General features: G+C 31.3%; 1 long non-coding RNA gene across 1 annotated transcript; it reads left to right on the forward strand.

Moving 5' to 3' along the window:
- Nucleotides 1–14,229: 14,229 nt before the first annotated feature.
- Nucleotides 14,230–21,387, forward strand: LOC146995937 (uncharacterized). Its single transcript, XR_015042711.1, has 2 exons — nucleotides 14,230–14,544; nucleotides 21,074–21,387. It is a non-coding gene; the product is annotated as an uncharacterized LOC146995937 (long non-coding RNA).
- Nucleotides 21,388–24,148: the final 2,761 nt, after the last annotated feature.

Here is a 24,148-nt window from a genome sequence, read left to right on the forward strand (position 1 = left end):
GAATAGGGTACACCAGGAACCTAATAGAATGCTTCAAGATAATAATTGTTTATTTAAGAAAAACCTAATGTAATTTAACAACATAAATTTGCACATATTTTAGTAAAAGGGTATTAGTTATAGCTGCGTAATATTACAATAAAAAATGTGATGTGGACACCACATGACTTCCTTATATGGCCTATCAAATTATACACATTTTTTGCTGCATTTCATTTAAACTTGTTTCTTCGAACTGCATTAGAGATATATTTCTCATTCAATTAATTCAGTTTTCACTTTGCGGAAAGGCAAAAATACATAGAATCTCAGAACATCTTATCATTAAAAATTGAAAAATATAGAAGAACATACGCCAAATGCAATTAAAGCTTCTTTTTTTTTTTTTTTTTTTACAATTCAAATCAGATCTCCTGTGCAGAAAAAAGCAATTCGGCCAGCAGGCAAGAAGACAGATTTTTCGATACCCAAAACTGAAAGTTTAAATTTGATCCCACTGGGCAAAAAGACTTTGAAGGTGCAGAAAATGACTTAATTCACTACTCTGCTAAGAGTCAAATACACAGAAGTATGGCTGCTCTATTAGGCTTTGTCGTACTTAAACAACTTTTAAATTGTTGATAATTCTACAATTGTTGCAGGCAGATTAACTAAGGGCACAAAAACCTTAACCAGAACATAATTCAATCAGTTTTAAAGCAAAAAATGCACAATTTAACAATATATAAGAATAAAAACATGAGCTCGGCGAGCTTAGTAACAGAGTTGGTGCGTATATATATATATATATTTGGTGTGGCCGATTGGAACCAAAAGGGGGAGGTGCACAACTACATGTTATAACAGTCCTATATACAACATTTCAACGTTCTGAGGCTACTGGATTTTGAATTATGTGAGATACATTCAGGCGTCACGAAAGAAATCTCTTCTGAAGCTATTTTATAATCCGTTTTGCGAAAAGGAATCCTTTGTTCTATCCTTACGTACATATATCACACAAAAACATCGTTAAATTGCATTCGATAGCGGTCAGAATGGATATTTTCGTTGAAATATGATACCCGAAATTTTTCGTGATTACAATTTTTCCTTTACCTCGTAAAATAAAGAAAACAGAAGAGTAGACTTATAATAACCTCGTAATTTCTTTCCCATTAAAGTTAGTAGATTACAAAGTTGTCAAGCATCGTAGGATAAACTATACATTACATTATAATATAATATACGTATACCAATTATTCTTTTATCACTTATGTAAATATATGAATTTCTAATACGCTTAGCTTTGCTTATGGTAGAAAGAACAATATGTTATCGAGATGTGTAGACTTTCGGATGTAAGAATTCGAATAACCAAAGTTCGACTTTATAAAAAAGATTCATTAAAAAAAATATGCAATAGAATACACCTTAGCTAGGAGAACAACGATTGCTTGCAGGTTGCTAATTCTAGGGACCAAGGAAACATATTAATCCTTAAATGTGGTATTTCCATATTTTCCACAGTTTAATAAATTCACGATTCTGTGAGGTTTCAACTTGCAATTAGTACTCCATTACGAGTAAGAATCCGCAACGTTCATTGACGGAGTATCAGAGGACAATTCTCAGTTAGCTGTACTTTGCCGAACGTGGAGTTACGTCATCAACACACTGTGCGTACTGAAAAATTGCGTTTCGAAAAGTTAAGTAGTAGAAACAGTTCAGATTACGAAAATATGCATAATTTATACAAATCTAAATATTATCGTAATTAAAGTGGAAAAATTAAATAAATGTTAATTGAAAAGATTTCTGATACATGATACAAATATTTTTTGTCCAAAAGGGCTTTGTACCTGAAGGACTATTCTTTTCGTTTTGCGATTTTGCGTTGATTCATTATAAATGTCCGTTTCAGTTTTCAAACTGTTTCCACCAAATGTTAGAGTCCTGCAATATATTTGAAGAAATTAAATAATGAAAAATCTGAATAAATGTATGTATATTTCTCGCATTGTGATAAAACAACGGTACATAGAGCCATCGAACTTTGAACCACGTAATCCTACTGCGAATATGGGCATGTGGAAGCCCAAATTTGAAATTTGGAATTTGTTTTATTATGGATTTCATATTTTGTAAATATTTAGCGAATTTTTGATTAATAAACTCAAGGATTTCAAAGGGAGCAATGGCAACGTTGTACACAAAAAACATTTTTATCTCCAGCGCTCGAGACTCTGCATCGGAAATTCTAAAGATATGCTGAATTTAAAACTATTTTGCGATATTGCTCTTGAACTGAATTTTATGGTTTAAGTGCGAAGAACGTGATATTTAATAAATGATGGTAACAGACAAAATGTTAAAAAAAGCGCCCCTTTGGAGGTAATTTAAAATCTGAAACCTTTCAGATTTTAATTAGTCCAAAAGTGCTTTATCCCTGAAGGACTATTGTTTTCGTTTTGCGATTTTGTGTTGAATAACTATAAATGTCCATTTCACTTTTCAAATTGTTGCCACCAAATGTTAGAGTCCTGCATTATATATGAAGAAAATAAATAATGAAAAATATGCATAAATGTATATATATTTCTTGCATTGTGATAAAACAAAGAAACGATAAAACAACGAAGTCATCACATTTTGAATAACGTAATTCTCCTACAAATATGGGCATGTGGAAGACTGAATTTGAAATTTGGAATTTGTTTTATTATCGATTTCATATTTTGTAAACCTTTAAGGAACTTTTGAGTAACAAACTCAACGATTATAAGGCGAGCAATGGCAACACTCTACGGGGGAAAAACCCTTTTTATCTTCAGCGCGCGAAACGGTGTATCGGAAATTCTAAAGACAGGCTCGTTTTAAAGTTATTTTGCGACACTGCTATTGAACTGAATTTTATGGTTTAAATGCAAAGAATATGATATTTAATAAATAAAGGTAACACAAACAACGTTAAAAAACGCCCTTTTGGACGTAATTTAAAATCTGAAACCCTTCAGAATTTTTTTTTCAATTTTTTAAAATTTATTTATTTATTTATTTTTGGAAGTAGCTACTGACGTTGGTAATTGGGACAATTCGCGGTAAGGAGTTTAAAGTTTTCCAATAAATTATACTCTTCCTTCCTAATTTGAGTCAACTTCTATTGCAAAATCAGACAGTTCCTCTGCCTTTTTAACAATTAATTTAATTTCTTGTACGTTAAATGTTCTTATTTTGTCGTCTGCTAGTGGTTTGCTATCATCTATTTCCTCATTTGTCATTTATTGACGGTCATTCGGACTAATTTTTGATTCTGTCTTGACTTATTCTTTTATTTCTTCTTCCATATCTGAGAATCTTTCGCCTCCTTCTGCTTTTCAATTTGTACGATTTCATTAGTGTCATTTTAAAAATATGAAAATCCTTTAAAATTGTTAACAACTTGTGGCCAGGGCTGATGATTCATTTATTCCCATGTGAGTAATTATTTCTATGAAGTGTCTTACGTTGAATTACTCCCAAAATGCCACTAGTGCTTCGTACTTTCCTTTCTTTGATGCTTTAATTGCAGAAATGTAGTGCGTGACATAATAGGCATTGAATGCTGTTATGAGTCTTTTATCCATCGGTTAGATCAAGGAAGTGGTGTTCGGTGGAAGGAATAAAATCTCTACATTCGGATGCATTGTTTCAAGGGATTTAGCACCGTCTCCTAGAGCATTATCGAGAATCAGGAGCTCAGGTTTTGCTGTTCTAAGCAATACTTGACTTCTTTGATGAAAACATTTTCAAACCAGTCATTAAAGAGAACTATCGCAATACGGCCAGCGTTCTGCAGCATATAGGGTATAATTGAAATCCTCGCATTGGACAAATTAATTGGAGACAATTAAGAGAACGCATATATGCAAAATATGCATCCGTCAGATTTTTATTGTAATCTCTTAACAAGTTGTATGCGAAATGATCCCACCATCGATGGCAATTGAAGTTCCGATTGGGATACTCTATTGCCAACAGCAGTACGCGTTTCACTCTTTTCAGCACGCTAGAAGACAACCCATCAATCAAGCAGCTTTTATTTATAACCTCTTGAGCTTGTTTTCCTAAGCTTATTCTTCTGCTGAATCATACCGAATCAAGAGAAGTCAATCCTGTCAGAGCTGCATAAAATCCTTTTTCCTCAATCGTCTAGTTGCCTTTCGAATTTCCCGGTCTCAAAATAATCCATTTCCATCAGACTATCCACACCAATCCTCCTTGATTTCCTATATTTTTCATAACCTCAGAATTAAGTAAGGACGCCATGCACTCGTACCTCATCATTTTACTTTATTTCTCTTCGCCTGATCTTCGGTCTCTCTTCCGGTATATCAGAATGAAACCTGATCGATCAGACATTTATACCAAACTTCTTTCTTTGCTTCATTTCTGATTATTATTTTCTTTTTTCTCCGTTTGCTTCTAATTGTAAGAGTACTTTGGGCGTCAGTGCAAACTCCTTAATAAATCACTTCTCAGCCTCCATTTAACTTCTGATTATAGTTTTAAAAAATATTTTTAATACTTATCCGTTTCATGAATGATCAGTTGACACTTAATGCAACAACGTCTTGCGCATCCTTTATTGGCAGAAATACATCTAGTATCACCTGGTGGAGTCAAATCATGGAAAAGCGAATTATTCCATGATGAAATTAAATATTATGCACCTAATATTACAACCTAATAGGCCTAAAGAGAAATCTTATTTCCAGTGTCTTCCACTTTGCGAAGCCAAGCAGAGGTAACTCAGGAAGAAATGACGGGAAAATAGGCACATTAAGAGTTTGCTTGTTTATTATTCCGTTATCAAATCCAAAGGCAATTCTCACATAGTCTGTAACCGAAATACAGAAAAAAAAAGATTTGTTCAAAGCTTCTGTTCCAGTATCAGCACGCGAAAGAAATGTTTCGTCGATTTTATCCCTTTTTTGTTACTTCAGGCCCGTTAGCTATTTAAATAGATAACGTGCGATATGCAAAAAGTGTTATTTTTTAATAGAGAACGTCCATTCATTCGCATCTAACCCTCAATGTTCGAGCTTAAATACATTTCAAGACAGCAAATAATTTTAATATACTTATACACGAATAAACGATAATTTTTTTAAGGAAATGAAATACAAAATATTTTAAAAATATCTGAAAGAGTTCAGATTTTCAAGATCGCTCAAAAGGATTTGTTAAGGAATTTTACACTCCCGTTGAGCTCAGTCTACTAGCCTGGAGTTGCCCTCACTATTGCTAACCCATTTCTTTTTATATATTTAGCTTTAATATTAAGAATACTTTTCTTCGCATGTACATCATATACAATTCAACAGAAAAATTCCAAAACTTTAACAAGTTTTTTTCTCATTTCATCATATCAATGTTCAGTTTTCTTAGTAAGATGGTTCGCAAAAATTTTAGACCAAAGGGGCGTTAGCTCAGAAGGGGTATTAGTCTCAAAACGACATTTTGCGTTAAATCACTAAAAAGCGTTGAATCGCTTTTCAAACTATCGCCACCACATTCTTCGGCTCGTATTATAGCTAAAAAAATTAAATAATGAATAATCTTCACGAATGCATGTATCTTTCTCGCATTCTGAAAAAACAACAGTACCTACAGCCATTAAATTTTGAATAACGTAGTTCTCCACCCGAATAAAGAAAACTGTAAGCAAAAATTTTAAATTGATTTGTTTAATTATCTATTTAATATTTTGTGAAAACTTAACGAATTTTTGACTAATAAACTCAACGATTTCAAAGCCAGCAGGGACAACACTGTACGAATAAAACATTTTTATATCTGGCTTGCGAGACTGTCTGTCGGAAACTCTAAAGGTACGATGTTTTTTAATAATTTTCTGGGTTTGTGTTGGTGTATATGTGAGTGTTTGTGCGGGTGTGTGTGAGTATGTGTCTGTGTAAAGTAAAAAAAAAAAAAAAAAAAAAAAAAAAAAAACGCCCTGTTGGGCGTAGCATAAAATCTGAAAGCTTTCAGATTTTTATTTAACTTTTGTTTTATTTTACTTTTGGTCTTTTTATTATTAACCTTTTTGTGCGCTAACTTTATTTATTAAGTACGATAAAAATTAATTCTGTAGGGGCTTCCAGGTGCCTATTTTCGGGTGAAGGACTATGTTATTCAAAATTTGATGTCTCCACTTAAGGTCGTTTTTTTCACAATGCGAGGAACATGCATACATGCCTACATGCAGAGTCTTCATCATTTAATTTCTTTAAAAATAATACTGGTTGATGATATTTCATGGCAACAATCTCAAAATTGATACGACCATTTATAATGGACGACGCAAAATGCAGTTTCCAGACTAATAGCCCAGTCGCACTAACACACTTTTGTGCTAAAAAAAATAAACACTTGTTCTCACACTTTTATTTTATTTTACTCTTTCGATATCTAAAATATTAAATGCATATTTCGAGTTGATATGCGCTTAGCAGCTTTCTAACCAGCAGTAAAAAAGTATGCAAAACTAAAAAAGGAAATATGTGTGTAAAAAATGCCTTCTTACGATAAGAGTTTCAGAAAATCTGTTAAATTTATAATTACCTAGGGTCTCTTTACAAACAAATGATTCACAGTAATCGAACAATCTAAGATGATAAAATAAAAATAATATGCCCTTAGGCAGACGTATAATTAATTCCCCATATATATCTGAATATATTTTAAACTATGGAGTTATGAAAATATATTTTGAGGGTTAAGATCATTATACTTATATAATGTATGTTTTAGTTATTTAAGGGCCCTTAAAAATTTTATCTTCTTTATATAGGTAATAAACTTTAAGTGAATGTATCTAGTGGTATATAAAATATGCAATAAAATTACTTTAATATGAAATATAAAAATTCAGCTAAAATTTTGGAATACTAATAAAAGTTGTTTTATTAGCCCAAAGGGACAATTTGACCAGAAGGGCTATTAATTTTTGGCAATTTACATCTTCCATTATAAAAAGGCGTTTAACGTTTCAGGTAGTTTCCATCAAGTATTAGAGCCCTGCATTATATTTAAAGAAATAAAATAATGAAGAATATGCATGAATGGATATAAGATTCTCGTGCGGTGTAAAAACAACGGTACCTAGAAACACCAAATTCTGAATAACGTTGTCCTCTACTCTAATATGAGCAACTGGAAGCCGAAATTTGGAATATAGAGTTTGTTTTATTATCTATTTTATATTTTGTAAAATTTTAACGAATTTTTGATTAACAAACTCGACGATTTCAAAGGGAGCAATGGTAACACCGAACGAAAAACAAATTAATCTTTGAAAATGTCGCATGTAAACAAGATATGGGCTGAAGAATATGTTTTTGGGCTTTCCAAACAGAAATATTACTCCACAATTCAAAAAGTTGTTAAATTCACAATATTGTAATTTCTAAGTTCAATATAACAATTTCCAAACGCAAACTTGGAAAAGTTACGAACTGTTTTTAATGTTTCTAGCTTAAATACATATGTGGTAACAATGAATAAAAAATAAACCAACATATACAAATTCGGAAGTTTAGCAGGAGCTAAATGGAAACAAATTGTGACATTTGATGAAGCATGGGTTTACTTGAATGACTGACGAGAGGGGGTCTACTTCTTATAGAAACCGAAAAGTGAAAAAAATGTACAAACGTAGTTCTGTCAATGAAAAGTAAATTTCAATAAGGGGCTTATGTCAGAGTGGGCTCAAGTTCTTACAATGGCAAATTAAAAACAAGAAGAAAGGAAAAAAATTGTTCAAATCAACTCAAGTTATTATCATGAGAAAGCTTTACGTCCGGTATTTCCAAAAGAAATTCTAGTTCTTTATTCTAATGAATTTCATTGACTGAAAACTCATCAAGACAAAACACCAAGTCATATTTCGAAAAATGCCACTACATTCCTTAAAAAATTGCGCCTACCATGATTGATGGATTCTGGGAAGAAGCGGAAGAGGAATGAAAATCAATGTCCCTAGAAATTTTGCGAATAACTTTTCTATTCTATTATGGAAGTCACGATGCAAACTTAAATCCTTAATTAATAAAGAAATGGCTATCAGATCGAATACAAAAAAATATTAAAAAATTTTAAACATTTATAAAACGGAGGAGAAGTCTTTCTGAAATAGTAAAGACTCTTGTATTGTTATTTCTGCTTTAATTGATAGATAATTGAAATTTAATTAAATTCTTCTTTAGTTTCATATTCTCTACTTTGAGAATTAAAAGCTTCAGGATGCTAAGGACTAGATTCGATTATTATAGAAAACAGAGAAACCCTTCTTATCTAATGAGAAAGCTATCTTTTCAAAGAATTTTCTGATGAAAACTGGATTATGTTTAGGCCAAATGTTAAAAGAACAAAGAAAATCCCCACAGCTAACCAGTTAGATCTCTGACGCATAAAGAGAGAAGAGCTAATAATTTTCTTCGTCTTTAGAAGTTCGTTTGGTTTGGTTTACTTGATTATGGCAAAGCACTCGAAGGCTATCTTCCTAAGGAAAGGGATGCCTTCGTGGAGCACTTTATGAGGAAAACTGCTTTGTATATACGTTACACATGGGAAAATGCAAATGCTGCCAGCCCTTCTCCCGGATTCGAACACCAGACGGAACTACCAGTTTTAGTGACTTTATCGCTCAGCCGCTAGTGAGCTCCTTTAGCAGTTCCACCACTTGTAATTAAATGCGTTAAAGGGAAATTGTTATTAATATACAATATTTTCTTTCTATTCGTTCATTCTGGCGTATATAATCCCTCAGGCTTCTACAGCGATATTTCTTTTAATCAAACTACGACACACTCCTTGATATTTATTTAAGAAAGCATAACTGTCTTCCTTACTGCAGATCAAAGAACAGTTTTAAGTTAATGCAATCAGATTTTACGGAATCGAAACTCGCGTCGACGTTACTATCGCAAGCAATAAACTGGTTATCTCCGGAGAATTTGATCAGTAAGAAGTAATAGTTAATATCCGTGTAAACCTGATTCAGTTGTCGTACAATGACACTTGAAGTTTCGTTTCCGAAAATGTGCCTGTGGTAATTAATAGATATTTTTCAATTTCTCAATCGCTAATGACACCGCTTCAGAATCAATTACTGTCTTAATGATAATTGAAACAGCTGAGTATTCGGGAGTGTTATCGAGGCATTACTTCGATATACCACAGTTTTCGAAAACTGCATTTTAATTTAATGGCAATAAAATCAGATTAAAAATTAAAATATAATAATTTCTGAAATTATGTGTTAAACTAGAAGACGATAAATATAACTTTGTTTTGAAATTGTTAATTTTTTTTTTTGTATTTGTATTTTCTAAAATGCTTCACGATACAAGTTTCCTTCAATTTTTTATCGTTATGAATGTTAACGAAAAATGTTCAGCCTGAAGCGAATTTTTAACGGTAAATGATCACAAAAAGAAACAACAACTATACATTTTTACTTGGTCTCCAACATTCTTTTGCTAAATCATCGATGATATCCAAACCAAACAATTATTTCTTTCTTTCTTTCGCTGATGGATTTTACCAGTCCTTTACGAAGGGCAGAAAAATAATCTTTAGGAGACAATGTATTAGGTTATTAAAATATAAAAACGCACATGAGGGCTATCTGCCTAAGGAGAAGGGTGCCTTCATTGAGGATTGTCTAAAGAGAATTGTCCCGTTTTCATGTTACACAAACTGCAAACACCAACCATGCAGCTAGTCCGTTCCCCTGAATTGGAACCTAGTCTAACTACCAGTTCTCACCGGTCTTAACAATTCGGCCACTGTTGAAGGGGAAAGAATGAGAGGAACTATATTGATCATAGATTTTGAGCAATACCTTGTACAAAATTGTTTCATTTTATTTGATCCAGAATCCATATATCTGAGCAAAGTGCTCACTGCTAGGACAACCGCAGAAGCTGGCCGATAACAGATTAGGTAAGCATTATTATTGACACCGCCGGCATAAATGGTGCATATTGCCGGAGTTTTGCATTATACTGTTTATATTACAAATTTACTAAATGCGCGACAACCCATGTTAGTTATGATACTTCAAAATAACTCCCTTAATACCTGAATGCCAATAAACTTCAGGCTTTGTGACATCATCACTGTGGGTGGAATTAATAGTGATTCTTGTCTAGATTGTCATTAGTCAAATTTAACCTTTTCCCGTGGGCTATAGGGTCCAATTTCGATTGTATTTTGGCCATTTAGTCACTTATTTTAACTGAAAGGAACGGAAAAACAAATCGACAGGGTATTGCACTTCTTAATCCATATTAAGGAGTAAATTTTAAATCTCCATAGTTTACTGAAATTTGAGACACATTTAAAGTAGTGAACGTGCGAGACATATATGTCCCAGCCCCCGGGAAAAGGTTAAACAGTTCTCCTGGCAGGCTACAATTTACTATAAGCGATTGAGAAGCTATCTACGGGCATGAGGCGACTAACAAAATAGTCGCAGTGAAACATCGCCAGCAAAATCGCAATGAAAAAAAACTAATTGAGTAGAAAAACTGAAGCTGTTAGAACATCATAGAAAGAGAAAGAAAAGTTGAAATAGCTCGAAACTTTGCAAATTTCTGCGACTTTTACAACATATTAGATGTTTTAGTGCAATGGATTTATACAATTACTTTTTATAATTGTTTCTCTCTTCAATTTCTACAACGGTGATTTATATTACAATTTGTAAAATAGTGAAGTATTTTTTATACATTTTGTTACCCCTTGATGTTTTCCATTGATTTCTTCTCCGAGAATACTTTCCACAAAATTTTTGGGCGTACATTGAAAAAGATTTATACACTCCTTTTTCTTTGGCTGATTTCTCAATAGAACACTCTTATCAATGAACTTTAAATTCTGCTGCTCCTAACAGAGACACATCGCTATTCTTCAACTAAAATTCGAACTCCCGCTCTTCGGCGTAGCAGCAACCTATGCTGACCATCATACCGATTTGGAGGAGAGTCAATATTTTTACAAAAAAAAATTGAACATCATTGGTAACATTACCTTTCGCTTAATAAGAAATTGCACAGTTCGTTCTTTAAGTCATGTCTCGTGATTTCGATAAGGTCAGTTTTCCGAAATTTTTTTGCTTGGTTGCAAGAGAATAATTAAAATTTTTTATTACAACTATTGATGAACTGATAAATAACTGTTTAACACAACTAATAAAATGTTCTTAACAATAAAAGCAATGCTGTATTTCTTTGCAAACTAATACAGGATCAAAGTATCAAATGCGAACTATTAAAGAGATACGATAAAGAGTTCTAAGCTAATGGTTATACACAATTAGCAGTATTTACAAAGTAATAATTTATTTTTTAATATTACAATGCATAGCTAAATAATGACCGTTAATTAAATCCATTTTAAAAGAAATATATAAATTCCTTTAAAAATTACGTAATTAATTCATTTTTTCTCCTGAACTTGAAGCCTACTATTCGTGGGGATAATGACTTTGCATTTTATATAAAAATTATCTTTCATAACGGTCAGTCTTATTATTATGCTTTAATTATTTCACTTATTTCTGAAGAGAAAATTAAAGTCTTGATGTCCATGGAAACACTTGCTTTTGTTACAAATATTTATAGCAAACGGTGTAACGTTATGCAGTGAAATATATCTATTAAGAGAGTTAAAAATCAAAGATGTAGAATGCTTTAAAGTATTAAGATTTAAAATGATAAGTTTTAAATTAACAAAGCAAGCAATTAAATTTCATCTGAGAACCGTTTCAGAACAATCGTGACATAATTCCTAGTAATTAGTATAGAGAAATGTGCTAAAATCCGGTAATTGGAGTGGTTGGAGTCGAAATCATATCTAATTATTAAACACTAGAAGTCATAGCCCCGCAAAATTAAAATAACATGCGCATAAGCGAGGTTTAAAGCTGACGCAGCACCAAATTTACGTATAATAGTATCACTTTTAAGTCTTTTTGTGTAACTTAATACAGTGATCATCGATCTGAATTACATGCCGTTTGGAGATACATAGCTAAATTTTGACATTAAAACTACTAGTTTGATTGAGGACAATATGGAATGAGCTCTCTGTTTGCGATTAACTCCCTAAGACAACTTCTTTCCTGACTAACTTTTTAAGACTTAAGGAGTTTAAATAACTGATGTTTCTTAGAATAAATAAGATCGGCATTGAATATAACTTTTCAAACGGGGTTATCAGATCAAACGACATCTGATGCTAGAATAAACTTTTCCGAGGAACGAGCTGCATCTTCTTCTAAGGGGTCCTTAGTGGGAACAGTCTCAGGTGGACCCGAAGTTTCGGCTAAGTATGCGGGACATTTATGATAGAGAAGAATGTTTTTTCTTCAGTTGCAACTCTGCCCCACGAAGGTTTTATCCAGAGAAAAGATCTCCATGTAAGCCAACCAAAGCGAAAATCCCTAGAAATGTTTCTTTCGTAGCTCAGTCACAGGTAGCTTTCAGCTCCAATAACTGTTTAAGACGACCACCTTCAAAGGAAGTCTAAATCAGGGGTCCTTAACCCCTTTGTTCCTTAGAGCACTTTCTAGAATATCTCTTGGATGGTGGGTACCATTTGCTCTTTCAAGGTGAACTTATAGTTGGGTAGAGTTAATAGTACATGTACATAAAAAAAGTTATCGGCCGCATTTTTTACATTGTGCTGGTATATCTCTTGGACACAATTTCTATTTCATTAACAATGAGAAAACTTTCACATATAATTTTATTGAACACTAAAATATTTTTATTCTGATCGCACAGCGGCGGGCACACGTTAAACGATCGACGGGAGCCATGGTGCCTCGGGCATAAGGTTGGGAACCACTGGTCTAAATCATCTGAAAGCTTCGGAGGTCGTCTTAGAGAGCATTCCATGCATTTACAAAACTAAATATAATGAAAAGAAAATAAGGTAACGAGAAAAAGAGAATTTAAGCAGGGGGGAGGAAATAAAGAAAGAACAGAAATGGCTACAATAAAAGTTAAAAAGGTAGAGGGTAAATGTAAGGGGAATACCAAGACCGTCAAAATAATTCACCAGGTATTGTTCCCACTTAGTAGCCTTCTTTTCCGATTAAAATCTGTGTTTGTTCCACGCCACAAAACCATCTCCGCTATCTTTGGTAACTCATCACTTGCGTCCCATGCAATGAAATATTAATATTTTATATACTGAATAAAATAAATATATTATGATAGGGTAAAAAAAGGACTAAGTAAGACATAAAAGAAACATTTAACAATATTTTCATTGCAAAGTAGATTATACGCTTCGTATGATTTAATTACAAATAAAACGCTTAAAAGGAATATTATGAATATTTTTAGTCCAAAAAAAATATTCATAATATTCCAAATTTCCAATTACAAAATTTTCAAATTTTCACTTTATTGCGCTGCTTCAATTCACATTCGAGACTTTCGCAATTCGGAAAAATGTAAAATACTATTCTTTCATATTTAATCTGTCTGCTAATGATAAACAAACTAAACTATTTAAAAGGAATATATGCAGTTCTTATGAATATTACTTTTTAACTTTTTAATCTGTTTGATTTGAAAAAAAAATGCATTTAATTCATGATTTATTTAATTAAAAACATCAAAAAATTTAATGAATCGCATTACACTTTGTTTCACGTTTTTAATATATACAGAAGATATGTAATGTTTCTATTGTTAGTCTGCATGATCATTCATCAAATATCCCATACAATTTAACACTATTCCAACTGGGCCACCTCTATCGATAATCTCTACTGATAAAATATATTAAAATATAAAAGAGCATTTTGCACAACCGTTAAAATATGAACCTCTTCAGACTTTTTTTAAAGCACTATCGAAAATTATACATTTTCATATTTTTAAAAAATTGCTTGACCAAAGTTTATGCGTAAGAAGCTGTTGTTCGAAGCTGTTTTGATTCAACAGTTCAGATAAACAAATTTCTACTTCATTTTTGTTTTATTACGTTTATGTTTCATAGAACTAAAACACTGTATAAACCGAATGACGCATTCCCCATTCTATAAAACTGAAGTTTTTTTTTGTTTATGAGAAATGTATTTATGTATGAAAAACAAGAATGTGTCTTGCCCAAGGTCTCATGATATATGCCTTGGTTATCAAGACATCATTCAATCCAGTCTCTCCAAACACAGATAAGCGTTTATGAAATGAATTCTTATCTCTTTGCACACGAAACTCTTTCTAGAGTAAAATTGCTGAATTTTAATTAATCTGTGGGATTCTCGACCAATAGAATGGCTCTTTGCACTCAACACCATTTTCTTAATTATCTTTTATCAGTGAAATTTCTCACGACACTCCGCGGTGGATGCGTGCAAATTTGCACACATTACACTTTACCGTGTGCAATCGCTAAATAAAAAAGATGTATCTCAACAAAATATTTTATATTGGAATTTTTTGAAAGAACTTGTATTTTTTCTTGCTTCTTTGTTCGCTGATTTCTTTCACTTAGCAGGTAAGCAGTTTTAATTCATATTGCATTTTTAGTATTCCTTTTACGCTTAAATCTTGGTTGAACCAATACATAGCTGGATCTTAACTTTACTTTTGCGCTGTTGGAGCTACGTTTTGAAATATTAATTGTAAATAATAACAAATTAACGTAAACTCACAAACTGAATTTTAACAGTCACTGCAATATTTATTACGAAATTGAAATTATGTATAGAAAGTTAATTCTTAAAGTTTGCTTTTCTATAGTTACACAGATCCTAAATTTAAAAAGATTATTTACAAGAGAGCCGGAAATACAGAACACATTTTAAAAATGTTTAGACACACGAATAAATATGCCTCCTCTTCATGATCATAATGATCTTAATTGCTCTTCACATTTCTTTTCTTACAACTTTTTTATAGGAGGCTGAATATAATTTTTTCAACGGCGTATCAATTGCAAAATATGCATATTCTGAGATTTGACATTTTGCGAAACATTGTATGTATTTGAATCCTCAATATATTCCAGCTTAAAACTCGTTTCGTGAGCTTTATATATAAAACGAACATTTCTCATAAATTTCTGAAACTTATCATCAGTTTCTAAACTAGGTAAAGTGAAGCAATGCCGTAAATTTCTGAAAATTTTTGAAACAGCATAAAATATATGTTTATATTTCAAACTAAATTAGTTTATATAAGTAAGGTGTCCTACTTTATATTAAGTAAATCAGATGTGCACCTATAAAATCCATAATATATTAATAAGTCTTCTTGTTATTTAGTAACACTTTGTGAATAAACACATATTTTAAATCGTTTAATAATGGCAAATGTCTATACGTCTGGAGACGGCTTCTTAGAAGATTTTGTTCAACGAATTACATGGCTTGTTTTATGTTAAAATGTGGTAAACGTGCCAAGAGAACCAGCGATTTATATTTCAAGAAGTGAAAATGGTTCACAAGTGCAAATATAATTATACATTTGATAACTAGTGTTTTATAAAATTTTAAATTTACACTGTTAGCATGTCTGTTACTTAAAGGTTGTAGAGACTAGGCATTTTATTTCGGAGCAGAATACATGAAAAATGTGAGATGATATCACAGAAGTTCGAGCTGGATTTTTCCGATTGCTAGCTGAACTAGCTTCTAATTATACCACTAAAACATGCAATTAGGAGAGAGAAAAATACCTCACATTCTCCGCTATTTAAAGGACGACTGGGAAAATGGGGTAGCGTAGCCAGATCTTGTTTGTGAGGAATCATCATTCGCCCCAATTTAATTCGTACTTCATTAAAGATATAACATATTTTCGTAGTCAATTAACGTGAGGAAACGACAGTGCTTTCGTCAGGATTCGAAATCCGGATTTCCTGACTGGTAGCCGGACTTGCTTTCAATTACACCGCGAAAGCTCGCCGTAAAGAAGAAAAAATATCTTAGAAAGTTTTAATCTGTGAATTTTATCTCTACATTCTTGTTTATGTAACTTAATCATATTCTAATTATTGAAGGCATATGTATAAATCGACAATTAATTTTTCGGTTTCGAATTTCTTACTTGTTGAATTTTGGCGAAATAAGGTTTTGCGAAAATTTTCAAGACCCGTGTGTTGGAGAAGTAAACATTTTGACCAATGCATTAAATTATTTGTACGAATAAGCAAGACCATGGTTTTGCTCATTTATCTTCATATATACTGTTGAGTTCTTTTCGATCGGTTTGAATTGGATTATTCATGCTGATATTCCTTCTGGTATCTTATAAGACTTTTAAAACATTCATTCCCTTTTCAATCTTACACATTTGTATTTTATCTATTCATTTTTCATTTCACATACTGATTAAATATATTTTATTAATTTATTTATTATTCATTAGGTTTTGCACATAAAAGCTTTTACGGGATGAAATGTTTAAAATACACACTTATGTAATGCGTTTTCTATGTAGGAAATAAGAGTATTACAAAATGCTACAGAGATGAAATAATATTTTCGTTTCATAAAATAAATAGAAAAAGCGAAATAAATGCGTTTTCAGAATTGTGCATGGATAATTATGTATTCTCTTAAATCAGGCATTTTCCCGTAATTTAATCGAAAATTATCCTACCAAATACGTATAATATCATGAAACTGATTTTAAAAGGATTCTCTAAATTATTAATAATGTCAAAATTTCGCTTATAAATTAGCTGCATCTGAATGAAATGCATGATGTGTCGATTGACATCTAATGAATTACGAAAATTGTTGCTGTTTGGTATTACATAATAATGTTGAATATTTAATAGGTCTCGGTTAAATTGCTTCTAAGTAGCGGAACTACATATTTATATCCATTTTAGAACCAAATAAAGATTTCGCTTTATTTTGTTATTTGGTTAACACCGAAGATAAAGGCTTTTACGAATTTCAGATAATTAGAAACGCATGTTTGTCTTTAAAAATTATCTAAAAACTATTCACTTTGGTTTTATTGAAGTGTTCTTCTTAAATACTCACAAGTGCTATACTTTTAATGTTAAATATTTTTTCTGTGTTTTTCTTTTTGAGATATTTTTAGAATATTTAATTGCATTTAAAGTTATGAATTATTAATATTAAGAATAACAGTTGAAAATGATGAAGTGAATTTGTCAATAATAAGTAGAAACAATTTTATTCTTCGGTTCTTCATTCCTCCCAAAACTTAAACTGGTTGTCGATTGGCATTAATATTAAATAATACTTATCGATATTTTCTGTTACTTTACTGTTTACTTTCTTTTTATTTTGAGTTCAAATGTCATTGTTTTGAAATTTTAAACCTTTTCCGTGGGTTACTTTATTTGTTTATAGTGTTACGTCCGTATGCATCGGTAACAGCATATCTATTGAATGCACAATAACAGCTTAATGAAATTCATTAAAGTACGCGGGCAGCTCTTCCTCTATAAAAGAGCACAGTTAGTAGTTACCACTTCAGTCTATTAGAACGTTGAACACAACACAAAGCACGTAAAAGAGCGAAAGCTGGCACGGTGATCTCTCAGTACTCTGAATTCAATAGTCTGAAATCTCAGTACTCTGAGTTAAACTCTGAACTAAACAAAAAAACTGCTACTCTGTCCTGTCTATATAATTTTCTCTCTCCGCCAGGAAATTCATAACAATAATTACGATTTCTTGAAACTGCCGGTAGGAATACACAATTACAGTTACAATGCGCCGGATACACTTACAGTTACTTAGGGATTGCGTCAGTTTACAATTACACAAGGGTCAGACCAAAATGTCGCCAGCTTGGCGCTTTCTCGCCAACTGGAGACATTTTGGTACCCATTTACTCCAGTGTTAAATGGATAGTACCACTAGAATAATGTGATAACATAGCAAGTTAAATCGAAACTAACTATTTACTTGCCTTTTTGTATTATTTTAGATTGTATATATTTTATATATATTTTTCATTATTCTTCTTGGAATTTTTATGATGTTTATAATTATTTCGGTTTGCATGCATAATTCGTTTCGGAGAAATACCTATATAGATTTGAGATTCTAAATTACTTTGGCTTTTAATTTATATTTCTTTGTCGTATAGAGGATTTTTTTTCTAAATTTCTCAAAAATTCCTTAACTATTAAATTTCTCATTTTAATATATCACTACTTTTTGTTTTGTGTATTCCTTAAACTATACCTATATAGATGACGAAACACGAATTGTATAATTGAAGAGTTAGGTTTGGGGGCAACTTCCCCTTGGAAAGATCTGCTCAAAAATTATTCACTTTATGCAAATTAAAATTTATTTAAAAAACTTTTTAAAGGTTTTAAGATAAAATGTGTGCATTGTACTACTTTTTTCTTGTATTTACATGCTTGCACTTTATTTACTGATGTTGTCTGAATTTAATGATACTGCAAATTAGTCCGCAGCAATAATTAATCAATTTATTTTATTTGCGATTGAATTTGCATATCTAAAATTTCAATTTGCTTTATATGAATGAGATTATAATATTGTATTTATTAAATTCATATTTCATTCCTTGTAGTATTAGTGCAAGAGAATTATTTAATTTTACTAATTAGATTTTATTAAAACATTATTGTATATCCAGTTTCTTTATAATATCCGATAAAGACACACACACATATATAGATATAGATATTATTTATTTGTACTGCCGATCACGATAAATAAAGGAAGTGCACAACTAGATGTGTTATAGCAGTCGCGTATAAAAAATTTCAGCGTTCTGCGGCTAAATATTTTGAATTACGAAAGATACAGACATACGAATGTCACAAAAAAAATCCTCTTTTAATCCATTTTAAAATCCTTTTTGGGAAAAAGGAGTGCTTTATTCTGACAGCACGTACAGATGCTATGCAAAAAATCGTCCAAAAAAATCGGGAGCGGTCGAAATGGGTATTTCCATTGAAATACAGTACCTGAAATTCTTTGTTATTATAATATTTCCATTAATTTTTACAAGGTAGTAAAAACAGCTAAATATTTAAGAATGTGTTTTTCAATACAGGAAACTGAAATTAATTTACATAAAAAAATTCTTCCTGTTGTCCCAAAAATGAATTAAATTGTGTTGTAAACATTGAAAATTAATTGTTACTGGGCATATTCATTTTATAGGCTTAAATCTTAAATGAGGTGAAAGTAGTATTTCTTGTTACTTTTCAGAACACTTCGAAAACTCAAACGGCTACAAAGAAAATTAGATTCGCAGATAATGTTATTAGCCGATCAAAATTCTGAAAATAAAGTGATATTAAATTAATTAAAACCAAAATTAACTATTTACACTTTTATTTTAAACTGCAACAAATTATTTTAAACTATACATTCCATTTCCCCCAAATCATCGCGTATAAAATTAAAATAATGAAAATAATCTTCATAGCAACTAATTATTAGACATCACATTTAATCTTCTCAAAACTGTTCGTGATCTTTGTGCAGTTGCAACTACTATGTTATCATTTCCACGTCTTTAATTAACATAGAAATTAGTTCATATTTGTAATATGATGAAATATAATTCTACGTTTGCATTAATTAATCCTATAATGCGGAGCATCTGTGTAATGCTTGATAAAGTTTTTAAATAAATTATCAATGTTTTACTTTCATTCCCTTAAGCAAACTACTAAAGAAAACTACTAAAGAACCTTTATCCTAGTGTTGCCATTTTAAAATAAATAAAATGTCCAGAATAGAATGCTTCTCTGATATCGAGGTAATCTCAAGTTAAAGTTTTTACTGCTTTTTAGAAATTTATTTTATAGTTCTTTATATCCTGATATTTCTTTTCAGTTAAAACTATGAAATCATAATATTAATTTAATATATAGTAGTATAGTTATTCTACAAGCCAAATAATGCCCAGAAGAAGTCAGAATCTTTTATTAAAATAGCTTTGCAGACGAATTTTAATTACTCAATGATCAGGAAATAAATATATACAGAAAATCAAATATTCTCCCTAGCAGCATTAACATATTTTTCTGTTATAAAAATGACAAATCCCTGAGAGTTATTTATTAAAATACTTTTTTGTTTAATTCATTGTAGCATTCAGCTTAATATTATGGTGATTAAGAAATAGTTTATTGATTGAACTTAATCACCTATTATCCATTTAGCAACACATATTGCCATTTATTGAAGTGCTTATTTTAGCAAATGTTGATAATAATGAATTGTTATTAAAATGCACATTTTTATAACTTGTTAGCTTGTTTAAAGACATAACTTTAATATGTCACAAAGGCTCGATGCGTAATCGTCTTAAATTCTAATAATATTAATCTATATACTCAATATCCATATATATAGAATCGCTCAATATTATTCTTAGTATACGCTAACTTGTAGATATTGTTGATATACTGCTCATACAGTTGGGAATATTTTAAATATCTTGAACCTTTTTGCCAGAATAACTCTATATTTAATCAACCCGTGTAAGCTTTTAAGCATATCTTTTTAACATACAAGACTGGATAGTAGAAAAATAGTTGTAGGTAAGACAATTTGCATCGAACATTTTTTATAACGTTTTATTTGTCTCTTGTTTTTTTTTTCTTCAGTATTGATCAAGTATACAAATTTACGTCAATCTCCTAACATAAAATCTGCTGGAATCAGTTGCACGGTTACGGGAGTAAAATATATTTTTTGCAAAACATTTCGTAGATTTACCGAAAATTATTGCCACGTTATCTAATCGTTGTTACCTAATACTTATTTCTAGATCCACTGCGTTTATCTCCGTACCTTATTATCATGTCCATGTTACATGTATTATTTTTATAAGTTCATCATTTCTGTGGAACACTTTTATGTCTGTCTGTCGCCCAGAAGGAAAATCAACTTCGCAAATTAATAATGCATAAATAAGTCTATTTATTGCTACACAATGCAAGAGTAAATGTGCTTAGTAGATTACAAGGAAGATGATTTATTCTGATTTTCAGGGGTTTATGTACACAGTAATTTAATGAAGCTTTCTTTTTTCATATATAGAAAATGCCTGGAGGACCTTGTGGATCGGATTGTACCTGCCAGAACTGCCGCTGCTGCAGTGCTGCATCCAAATGTAGCGCCAACTGCAAGTGCGATACTTGCCGTTGCTGCCAAAGGAGCCAGACATGTCGCTGTGGAGACTGCAGATGTTGCAGGGCAGCCAAGTGTTGAATAATGCATGCCTTTACGATAGTTTCGTGACAGCAGTTCAGGATTTCGTGGAAATGATTGTCTCGAAAAACCTTCCAAAAATTTGAAATATTGTCTACGTTTATTTTTTCATTCAAAGAATAAAACCCAATTTACCTTTCCGAGTTTATTGTTTGTTTCCAAATATAAACGACGAATTTTGTTTTTCTATTCCGAATACAGAAAATCTGAAAAATAAAATACTTGAAAAGAGCATGATGAAATAACTGAAACCTAATAAATTTGTGACTAAGGAAAATTTATATTCCTTTGTTATACGTAATATACTTTATTTTGTCTTGCACCTGTGCGAAAATAAATAAAACATTCTTGATTTAAATAGATACGGATTTTCTTGAAGAGATGGACTGGAATTTCTAAATTCCTTTTAAATCAAAATGTTTACTATTTTGAGTAAAATGTTATATATAGTTTCCATTGGAAAGGGAAAATTTAAAAAAAGTATTCCAAATGTGTGCATAAGAGAGTTAAATAGTATTGATTTAAAAAATAGAATAAATTTATAAATTATATGTCAGGAAATAGAAATCTAATGAATAAGTCGTTAAAAAAATCTTAATAATAAGTTGCTTTCTATCTTTGTATAGAATCAGATACCATCAGAAATTTACATTTTCATTGAAAATACCTGTTCAATTATAAATGAGTAGTTTTCAGTCCCGAGAAATATAATTTAAAAGTGATTTAATATCAATATAATAAATGAGTAAGCAATCAAAATGGACTTAAAGGTAGTAATTTTTATCAACTATGATAACACTGAAAATAATAATATTTCAATGAAAAAAATATTCTGCAGTTTAACATAAAGATTTTACTCGGCAAGCTAACCTTGTTTACTAATTTCTGTAATTCTGTAAATTCTAGCAGATAGACTGCGTATCTCGTAGGTGGTAAGTGAACCGATCTGCATCCGTTCGCTTACTGTCTATGGACATTAAATTTGAAAGTCTATGGATTTCAACAAGTACAGATTTACGGCTAAGATTCTTATCCTGTAATGAATTTTAACTTCTTCTCAATAGTTCTCAAAATTATCTTGATGTAACATCGCAAAACGTGAACAACTTGATGCTTACATTATTTATTATAAGCAAAAAATTACCATTCAATATACTGATTATAGCGCATATCATTTAATCAGAATCTAACGTTTTGCAATTTTAGAGGGAAAATGTTATCTCTACAATTTATGAGATAACTACGCAAAGATCGAAAGATATGAAAGGAGGCATTTTGTTTCGGATGAAAAAAGTACGGAATGATCTAAAAATTACAAAGATTGAAATCAAATTTTGATATTCAGACGAATTTCGGGTTTAATGACGATTGATTTCAAGAAAATGTTACCCCGCGCAACGGGAAGTATATTTTCATCAACAAAGAGCACTGAAAGGTATTTACATTAACAATTACAATCCAGGTAGTACGGAAAAGAATAATGAACAGTTTCAACTGTCGGTTGAAACTAAGCAACAAACTTTGTTGCTGGAAGAAAAAGGCTCTTGCAGTATTATAATGGATAATATAATTTTTTTAAAAATCTATTTATCACCACTGAGCAGGCTTCTGACCTAAGGTGTGTAAACAAAATAGTGCCTGCTCAGCGGGAGATCAATTACAATCAAGCAGCCGCCACTACCAGGCTAAAGCAAAATAACGATACTTTTTTTTTTTTTAACAAAATCAGAGATTACATAGAGTAGCAGTATTTCACGAACAATGACAACTTGCATTCATATGCTACATACAGTTCAGAGTTATAAGTTGGTACTTAATATGATAAAAACAAAGTTGTTGATTAAATTTTACAAGTACTTATTTTAATAAAAAAAACTAATTGAAGCGAAAAATAAAAACAAAAATAAAATAAATGAAGAAAGAAATAATATAATTACAATTAATAAATACATATAAATAAGTAAACGCAAATTTAAATAATAAATAAATAAAAGAATACATATATAAATAAGAAAAAAGGCTTATACAACTATTACTTAGCTAGTTGACGAGTATGAATATCGCTATCGAATGAGTACTTAGGGTGTTATTATTATTGTCGATATGTTGAGGGACTCTCCATTGCTGAAAAGTTCAGCTACTCCAGCTATAAGGTATTTCTCCCACCTTCTTGGCGTGCCTTCGTGGTGTAGTGTTTCTGCACGCTGGGTCGGTTTTCCAGAGGTCCGCGGTTCGGTTCCCGGCGAAGGCGTTTGCACATTTTTCATCTCTCCGGCTTTTCCAATTAACCTAATGTCTCTACAGTGGCGCCCGAACATAAAGGGTTGTGCATGATGACTCTCAACACCCAGGATTTGGCGAATGGGTCCCCTAAAAATCCCAGAGGTTCCAGAGGTATTCAAGAGGTCTGTGGTTCGATTCCCGACGAGGGCACTGCCCATTTTTCATGTCTCCTGCTTCCAAAAATCCTAATGTCTCTACACAGTGTTACTAAATATATATATTACAGAAAAGTCGCTACTAAGCGTTAGACAAATTATTTGACGGAACACGTAATATATGGCATCATATAGAACTTTTCAGAACTATATCAGTGGTGCAAAATATCATACAATTAATTATATTAGAGATCTTGTCAAAAATATTATATTTTTAATATAAATAAAATAATATTAAGAAATCCATTGCATTTATAATATAAATATAATTATTAGACATTATTTAAAAATTTGAAAGGCTTCAGACTTTAATGTTGCAACACAGGATTTTTTATTTTGTTATTCGCAGTCTTTCATATTTTCGCTGAACTCGTACTTTAATAATCTGGTCTTACGCTCACACCTGCTGACATTTTATTTTGTGTGTGTCTTTTCAGCTTTATTACTGAGAACCGTTTTCTTCTCA

The sequence above is a fragment of the Stegodyphus dumicola genome, chromosome 8 (assembly GCF_044657685.1).
Source record: "Stegodyphus dumicola isolate Sdum_Otavi_A_Nest chromosome 8, ASM4465768v1".
Taxonomy (NCBI): domain Eukaryota; kingdom Metazoa; phylum Arthropoda; class Arachnida; order Araneae; family Eresidae; genus Stegodyphus; species Stegodyphus dumicola.